Source organism: Cnephaeus nilssonii (genome assembly GCF_951640355.1).
Source record: "Cnephaeus nilssonii genome assembly, chromosome: X".
Taxonomy (NCBI): Eukaryota; Metazoa; Chordata; class Mammalia; order Chiroptera; family Vespertilionidae; genus Cnephaeus; species Cnephaeus nilssonii.
This window is the reverse complement of record NC_137071.1, coordinates 28,899,722-28,909,342: the sequence shown is the minus strand read 5'-3', so window position 1 is coordinate 28,909,342 and position 9,621 is coordinate 28,899,722. Positions and strand designations below refer to the sequence as shown.

At 35.2% G+C, this 9,621-nt stretch overlaps 1 pseudogene across 1 annotated transcript; it reads right to left on the bottom strand.

Moving 5' to 3' along the window:
• Positions 1 to 6,223: 6,223 nt before the first annotated feature.
• LOC307095122 (26S proteasome regulatory subunit 10B-like) lies at positions 6,224 to 7,393 on the bottom strand (annotated as a pseudogene). The gene has a single exon. The product of its transcript is annotated as a 26S proteasome regulatory subunit 10B-like (transcript).
• Positions 7,394 to 9,621: the final 2,228 nt, after the last annotated feature.

The following is a 9,621-nucleotide window of genomic DNA, read 5'->3' as shown; positions in this document are numbered from 1 at the left end:
TGACATTGGTATTTTGATAATGATTGCATTAAATCTGTATATTGCTTTGGGGAAATGGACATTGTAACTATGTTGATTCTTCTAATCCATGAACACAGGATATTTTTTCATTTTGTTGTCTTTTTCAATCTCTTTTAAAAATGCTTTGTAATTTTCAGTATAAAGGTCTTTCATGTTCTTTGTTGTTAAGTTATTCTTAGGTATTTTATTCTTTTGGTTGCAATTGCAAAATAATTTTTTTTTTCATTTGTCTTTCTGAAGTTTTGTTGTTAGTATACAGGAAAGCAATGTATTTTTGCATAGTGATTTTGTTTCCTGCAACTTGACTGTATTTGCTTATTATTTCTAACTAGAGGCCCAGTGCATGAAATTCGTGCACTCGTGGGGTCCCTCAGCCCGGCCTGTGCCCTCTCCCAGTCCAGGAGCCCTTGGGGGATGTCCGTCAGTCAGATATCCTTACCTCTGTGGAGGTGGGAGAGGTTCCCACCACTGCCACTGCACTTGCCAGCCATGAGCCCAGCTTCTGGCTGAGCGGTGCTCCCCCCTGTGGGAGCGCACTGACCACCAGGGGGCAGCTCCTGTGTTTAGCCTTTGTCCCCGGTGGTCAGTGTGTATCATAAGTACCAGTCGTTCTGCCGTTTGGTCGATTTGCATATTAGCCTTTTATTATATAGGATAGTTTTTTGGTGGTGTCATTAGGGTTTTATATACACCAAATCATGCCATTCACAAACAGTGACAGATTTACTTCTTCCTTCCCTATTTGGATGCCTTTTCTTTCTTTCTCTTGCCTTATTGCTCTGGGTAGGACTTCCAGCATTATGCTGAATAATTGTGGTGAGAGTAGACATCCATGTCTTTTTCCTGATGTTAGGGGGAAATTTTTCAGTTTTTTATCATTCAGTATGATATTAGCTGAGGGTTTATCACAAATGGCCTTTATTATGTTGAAGTACTTTCTGTTCATATTTTATTGAGGGTTTTAATAATAAATGGACGATGTATCTTATCAAATGTTTTTATGCATTTATTGATAAGATCATATTATTTTATCCTTTCTTTTGTTAGTGTGGTGTATTATATTGATTTGCATATGTTGAACCACCCTGCGCCCCTGGAACGAGGCCCACTTAATTGGGATGTATTATTTTTTGGAGGTACTGTTGTATTTGATTTGCAAGTATGTCGTTTAGGATTTTTGCATCTGTATTCATCAGAGATATTGGACTGTAGTTTTTGATTTTGGGGTTATCCTTGCCAGTTTTTGGTTTCAAGATTATATTGGCCTCATAGAATGTGTTAGGAAGTATTGCCTCTTCTTAAAATTTTTGGAACAGTTTAAGAAGAATACGTTTTCAATATTTATGAACATTTGGTAAAATTCACTGGTGAAGTCATCTGGCCCTGGACTTTTCTTTTTTGGGAGTTTTTTTTTTTATGTTTTTCACTTTCATCACTGCTAATTGATCTACTAATATCTAGATTTTTAATTCCTCACTATTTAGTCTAGGAAGGTCATATATTTCTAGGAACTTACCTGTTTCTTCTAAGTTATTAAATTTGGTGGTATATAGTCTTTCATAATATTCTAGTATGATGTTTTGTATATCTGTGAAATCTGTGGTGACTCCTCTCTCATTTCTGATTTTGTTCATATGGTTCTTTCCCCTTTTTTTCCTTAGTTAGTCTAGCCAGGGGGTTGTCAATTTTATTTATATTTCAAAAGAACCAGCTCTTTGTTTTATTAATTTTTTGTATAGTCTTTTTGTTCTCTAGTTCATTCAATTCTGCTCTATTTTTTATTATTTCCTTTTTTCTTCTGACTTTGGGTTGCTTTTGTTCTTCTTTTTCTAGCTCTTTAAGATGTGATGTTAGGTTGCTTACTTGAGATTTCTCTTATTTCTTGAGATAGGCCTGTAATGATATAAACTTCCTTCTTATTACTGAGTTTGATATGTTGTATTGTCATTCTCATTTGTCTCTATATATTTATCTCATCTTTTATTTCATCCTTGACCATGTCATTTTTTAGTAGTATGGTATTTAATTTCCTTCTAATTTTAAGGCATTGTGGTTGGAGAAAATCCTTGGCATAATTCCAGTATTCTTGAATTTGTTGATACTAGTTTTGTGACCCAACATATGTTTTATCCTTGAGAATGTTCCATGTACACTGGTGAAGAATGTATAATTGGATGTTCTGGGATGAAAGGTTCTGTAAATGTCAATTATGTCCATTTGGTCTTGTGTTTCATTTTAGGCCAGTATTTCTTTATCGAATTTCTGTTAGTTGATCTGTCTAGAGCTATCAATGGAGTATTGAGGTCCCCAACTATGATTGTGTTTTGATATGTTACTCTCTTTAGTTCTGTGAGTATTTGTTTTATATATTTCTGTGCTCCCTGGTTGGGTCCATATATATCAGGAAGTATTATGTTTTCTTGATTTAGTATCCCTTTTATCATTATAAAGTGTCCAATTTGTCTCTTGTTATATTTGTTATCTTGAAATCCACTTTATCTGATATAAGTATGGCTACACCTGCTTTTCTGTGAATGATATTTCCTTAGAGAATCATTTTCCACCCTTTTACTTTCAATCTACCTTTGTCTTTGTATCTCAGATGTGTCTCTTATAGGCAGCATATTGTTGGGTTTTGATTTTTAATCCACTCTGCTACTCTGTGCCTCTTTATTGGTGAATTCAGACCATTTATATTAGGATAATTATTGATGTACAAGGATTTCCTTAGCAATTTTATCTTTTGTTTACTGGTAGCTCTGTGCCTCCATTGGTTCTTTTCCTTTGTGCTTCTGTCTGTTGTTTTTGTTTTATGGTATTCCATATTTCTTTCCTCTGTTTCCTCTTTTTTTAAGTTATGTGTCCTGGTTTGGGGATTTTAGTTTTATAGAAAATAAAGTTGCATATATATATAGTAGGTATTTTTTCCTTTGGAGTGCATCTGATCTTCATCATCCTATGCCAGTTCAGACCTTTCCCTCCTCCCCCTTTATGTTTTTTGTTGTCACAAATTATCCCTTTTATGCTGTAAGTTTTTTGGTGATCTTACTCTTAGTGCTGTATCCTTATTGTTCTTTGTTTTAGGTAGAATAACTTCCTTGGGTATTTTCTGAATGGAGGTTTTCTGGTGATAAAATCCCTCAGCTTCTGTATGTCAGGGAATGTCTTTATCTTTCCTTCATATTTAAAAGATAATTTTGCTGGATATATTATTCTTGGCTGGTAATTTCACTCTTTCAGATGTTTGAATATTTGGTTCCATTCTCTTCTGGCTTGTAGAATTTTTGCCAGAAGTTGGACGAAATTCTGATAGGTTTTCCTTTATAGGTCACTTCCTTCTTTTCCCTGGCTGCTTTGAGAATTTTTTATTTGTCATTAATTTTTGACAGCTTTAAAACTAAGTGCCTTTGAGAGGACCTCTTTGGATTGAGGTAACTAGGTGTTCTGTTTCCTTCTAGGATTTGAGGATCTAGTTCCTTCCATAAATTTGAGAAGTTCTCCTCTACTACTTGTTTTAATAGATTCTCCATTCCTTTTACCCTATTTTTCTTTCTGGTATACACATTATTCTTATATTGCTCTTTCTGATGACATTTGATCTTATAGAGTTCTTTCATTCTTTCTTTTAACTTTCAAATCTCTCTCTTCTTCCATCTTTGTCATTCTTGCATATCTGTATTTGATATCATTAGTTCTTTCCTCCTGATCAGCTCTATTTCCTAAGCTTGCTATTTTTTTTATTTCAATCTTCCTCTTTTATTGAGTTCTTCAATTCCAGAATTCTATTTGGTTCTATTTTTAAGTTTCATTCTCTTTGGTAAAGTACTCCTTTTGTTCATTGATTTTATTTATGAGTTCATTAATCTACCTATCCGTGTTTTCTTTTATCTCATTGAGATTTTTCAGAATTGCTGAATTGAATTTCCTGCCATTTAAATCATGTTTTTCCATATCTTTGTTTATTTCATGGACATTTTTCATTTTCTTTCTTAACTGTCTTGGTGCCTTGGTTATTAATGATATTTGATGGATTATATCTCTGTCTAGGAATTGATGGGAATGAAATTTGCTTTTTTGAAAGAATGATTAGCACTTTATTTAGCAGCATGATAAGAAGAGATCTTTGTTTTGTTTTCCAGTTAGTGGCGCTGAAACACAGGTTTTTCTTGTACTGCTAGGCTTCTGGGATCTATGCAGGATGATGGAAAATGTCCTGTATTCCATGGGGAATTGGACATCTTCTCTGTGACCAGGTCACATCTGTCTTAGGGCACCAGCCTTTTGGGGGAATGTGGTGGGATATGGGGTTCTGAGCCCATGAAATCCCAGTGCTGTCCTCTGCAACCAATCACTGCCCAAGATGTTGCAGGTACCCTCCCTGGTTTCTGCTGTCATGGGTGGAGGTGGGGTGGACTGCAGGAGGCTGGCTCCTGCATTTGTGGCTTTTTTCTCCTCCCAGTAAGGGTAGCTGCCAGACCTCAGCTGTCAGACTGCTGTCACTGGGATTAGGCATGACATTCACCTGCCACTCAAGGGAGGAGTGCTTCTTCATCTCCAGTTCTTAGTGATGCAGAGAGTGTGTTCTGTACTCATGCTCACAGCTACAGCTTCTTCTGAGACCCCTGCTAGCTCTGATAGGGTTAGAGGAAGCAAGCTCTACATGGTTGAGGGAAGGTAGTCAGGCTCCATGGCTTTGTTTTCTGTCTGACAATGGTGGCTGCTAGACCACAGTTGCTGCACTTTTGTGTTCTGTCTCTGCTCCAGTCGCTGGATTCAGCTACAGTATGTGCTGACCACTCAGACAGGAATGTTGGTTCTACCTCTCTACGCCTCAGGGCTGCCTAGAGTGTACACTGCAACCTGATTCCTCCCCTCTCCCAAGACCCACAGTGAGCTTTGGGCTGTGCTTGTGGCACCCATCTCTGCTCATGTCCCCTCCTACCCTGTTCACTTTGATTCACGCCCCCCCTTCAGATGTTTCACTGCAAGGATATCTCAGACATGTTTGTGTGTTGTTGAGCTGGGAAAATCCTTTGTTGAATTATAACTTCTACCTTTTGTAACATCAAGAGAAGAAACAAGGAGAACCCCTCACGCCACCATTCTTCTTTGATTTATTTAAGCTCTGCAGTAATGTTCCACTTTCTCTTTTTAATCATTTGAGTCTTGTCTCTGTTTGTTTTAGTCAGTCTAGATAAAGGCTTGGATTACAAATTTTGTTGATTTTTTTAAAGAAGTACCTTTTGGTTTCATTGATTCTCTCTTTGTTTTTAATTCTCTATTTCATTTTTCTCTATTCTAATCTGTATTATTTCATTCTAACTTTATATTTAACTTGCTCTTTTTTTCTAGTTCTTTAATTGTAAAGCTAGGTTATTGATTCAGATTCTTTCTTCCTATATAACATAAGCATTAACAGCTATAAATTTCCCTCTAATCACTTTTTTTATTAGATTTCATCCCTTTTAGTATAATGTGTTTTCATTTTCTTGTATGTCAAAGGATTTTCTAATTTCCCTTGTAGTTTGTCTTTGACCCTATTAGTGTTTTAGGAGTGAATTTTTAAATCACTACATAATTGTAATTTTCCAGTTTTTCTTCTGTTATTGATTTCCAGTTTCATCAGAGTTGTTCAAGTTTTCTATGCCTTGTAAATCTTCTGCCTAATCGTTCTATCCATTACATAATATGAGATACTGAAGTTTCCAACCAGTACTGGTATATTGTATTTTTTCATTAATTTATGTCAGTTTTTTCTTTATATATTTTGGTAGTCTGTTATTAAGTGAATATATATTCATGATTGTAATATCTCCTCCATGGGTTGTTTATCATTTTTTATATAGAACTGAATCAAACAGATTTTATTCAACTCTTTAGGATGAGGAAAACAAGTCATAGAAAAGTACTACTATCTCAAACCATTTTCAATGTTTTATAAAATGCTTACACAACAAATATGAAAAGTTACAACACACTCATAACTTCTGCTGCAATAAATGCAACATTAAAAAACATACAAATTTCTTCTGTTCCAATCTTAAAAGTACAAATACTGAGTTACTAATTTTTGTTATTCACATATATTTTTATTCATAACTTTTAATGAGATCATTGCCAATACATACATTATTTTCCTTAACTTTATTTTTTTACATTAAGCCAATGTCTGTCATGCAGCCATCAAAATCCTCACAGTAAATTACACAGGATTGTAGTCTAATTTTGACTCTAGCTTCTTAGAATCAGCCACTTTTCTGACTGCTTTCATGAAGTCTTCCTATACTACAAAATCATGATCAGCACAAATTGCAAACATACTGCTTCAGTACAAACATTTCTCAGGTCTGCTCCATTAAAACCATGTGAAAGCTTCACAATTGCTTAGTAATCTATTTCACCATGCTTTATAATGGGACCTGCATGGGTTTTCAATATATCTAATCTTGCTTGTTTATTTGGTAAGTCAATATGTATTTTTCTATCTAATCTTCCTGGATGAAGCAAAGCAGGATCCAGTGTATCTGGTCTGTTTGTAGCCATGATTGTTTTAACTCTATGTAGAGTATCAAATCCATCCATTTGATTTAGTAATTCCATTAAAGTTCTCTGAATCTCTCTATCAGCTGAAGTACCCTCAGAAAACCGATGACGACCAATAGCATCTATTTCATCCATAAAAATGATGGTCTCTGGCATAATTAAACATTTATCTGATCAAACGAGCACTTTCACCAATGTACTTGTATACAATAGAACTAGATACAACCTTTAAGAAATTGCAGACTAGCTGGCTAGCAACCGCCCGTGCCAAGAGAGTTTTTCTGGTACCTGGAGGTCCATATAGCAAACACTCTTTTGGAGGTATTATTCCTACATGCTGGAATAATTCTGGGTTTGTAAGAGGTAATTCTACCACCTCTCTTAATTCCCGAATCTGTTCTGATAGCCATCCAATCTCAGAATAGGACACATTGTCTTCATGAGACATGTTGTAAACCAATGGATCCACCTCTCTTGGCAAATACCTCATGATGGTTAGTATAATCATATCCAAAGCAACTCTTGTTCCTGGCTTCAGCTTACTTTTGTCAAGCTGTCGACGACAACCCACAACATATCTTGGTCCATTTGTAGCTTTAACAATAAATTTTTCTTCAGCTAACTGCTTAAGTACTTTACCCACAATCTGCCCAACACTTTGTAGGACCTTCAGATAATTTTCAGACTTTTCATGCTGCTTGGTAAATTCTCTTAGTTGTTCCCTTAACTCCTTGAGGCAGCTGTCAATCTCTTTGTGCTCCAGCGGTTTCTTGCAGTAGTCCTGCAGCGCCTTATCTCTAGGGTCTGCCATGATGAGAAGCCGTCGCTCATAGGGGCTGTTTATCATTTTTAAAATGTCCTTTTTTGTCTCTAGTAAAGTGTTTTGTTTTAAAGTATTTTATACTGATATTAGCATAGGCATTCCATCTTTCTGTGTTTGCATGATATATATTTTCCATCTTTTTCTTTCAATCCATTTGTATTTTAGATTCTAAAGTGACTCCTCTAGACAACATATAAATAAATCTTATTTTGCTATCTATACTGATGCCTAGATTTCCAATCAAATGTAATATTACTATTGTTATAGTTGGATTTATGTATACCATTATATTTTTCATTTTATATATTGGTTGTCTTTTTTTTGTTCTTTTATTCCTTCTTTTTTTTTTTTTTTTTTTTTTTTGCTTTGCTTTGCTTTCAGTGATATTTTCTAATAAAGCATTTAATTTTTTTGTCATGGTTTCCTCACTTTTTATTATTTTTTAATGGTTTTTCTATGACACACCATGTTCATATTATCAAAATTTCTTTCAGATTTATGCTAACTTAATTTCCAGTGAGATATATACATTTTATTACTATATTTTTTCTTTTACCTTTTTATGATAATGTTATACACATGACAAGTATTCATGTTAAATTCACATTAATACATTGTTATAATTATTACTTTATGTAAGTTTATTATTTTAAAAATCTGAGAGCAGAAAGGAAATCAAGAATATATTTATAACTATTATTATATTAATTTTATTATTTATCATTTTTTATTCTCTTCATTTGTTTTTCTGAAACTCACTTATCTTCTGGAGAAGCGGTCGCCAACCTTTTGGACCTCACAGACCACCAGTGGTCCGTGAACCACCGGTTGGTGACCGATGATCTGGATCAATTTCCTTAGCCCAATTCAATTTTGCTGCCACCCAACTCCTTTGTCCTGTTATTAGCAAATACGTTTCATTTTGATATCTTATAGTTCTATAATAACATTATATGCATGTTATTTTATAAAATAGATTTATTATTCAGATTATTATAGTTCTTCTTTTTTCCTCCCATAGCTCCCCTCCACCCGGTTCCAACCTCACCCTCTACCCTTACTCCTCTCCCCACCCCCCCGGCCCCAATGTCCTCATTCATAGGTGTACAATTTTTGTCCAGTCTCTTCCCGCAATTCCCACTCCCCTTTTCCCCAAGAATTGTCAGTCCACTCCCTTTCTATGCCCCTGATTCTATTATATTCACCAGTTTATTCTGTTCATCAGATTTTTTATTCACTTAATTTTTAGATTCACTTGTTGATAGATATTTATTTTTTGTTCATAATGTTTATCTTTACCTTTCTCTTCTTCTTCCTCTTCTTAAAGAATACCTTTCAGCATTTCATATAATACTAGTTTGGCAGTGATGAACTCCTTTAGCTTTTTCTTACCTGTGAAGCTCTTTATCTGACCTTCAATTCTGAATGATAGCTTTGCTGGGTAGAGTAATCTTGGTTGTAGGTTCTTGCTATTCATCACGTTGAATATTTCTTGCCATTCCCGTCTGGCCTGCATAGTTTCTGTTGAGAAATCAGCTGACAGTCGTATGTGTACTCCCTTGTAGGTAACTAACTGTTTTTCTCTTGCTGCTTTTAAGATTCTCTCTTTGTCTTTTGCCCTTGGCATTTTAATTATGATGTGTCTTGGTGTAGTCTTATTTGGATTCCTTTTGTTTGGGATTCTCTGCACTTCCTGGACTTGTAAGTCATTTCTTTGACCAGGTAGGGGAAGTTTTCTGTCATTATTTCTTCAAATAGGTTTTCAATATCTTGCTCTCTCTCTTCTTCTGGCACCCCCATAATTCGGATGTTGGTATGCTTGAAGTTGTCCCAGAGGCTCCTTACACTATCTTCATATTTTTGGATTCTTTTTGCTTTTTGCTTTTCTGGTTGGGTGGTTTTTGCTTCTTCGTATCTCAAATCTTTGACTTGATTCTTGTGATCCTCTAGTCTGCTGTTGGATCTCTGTATATTATCCTTTATTTCAGTCAGTGTATGCTTAATTTCTAGTTGGTCCTTTTTCATATCTTTGAGGGTCTCACTAAATTTATTGGCAGTTTCTAGAAAATTTTTGAAAAACCTTATAACCATGGTTTGAACTCTATATCCAGTAGTTTGCTTTCCCCCATTTCTTTCATTTGTGACCTGTTTCTTTGTCTCTGCATTTTGGCTACTTCCCTGTGTTGATAGAATAGCTTTGTGTGCTAGGTGTCCAATAGGGCCCAGTGTCTCAG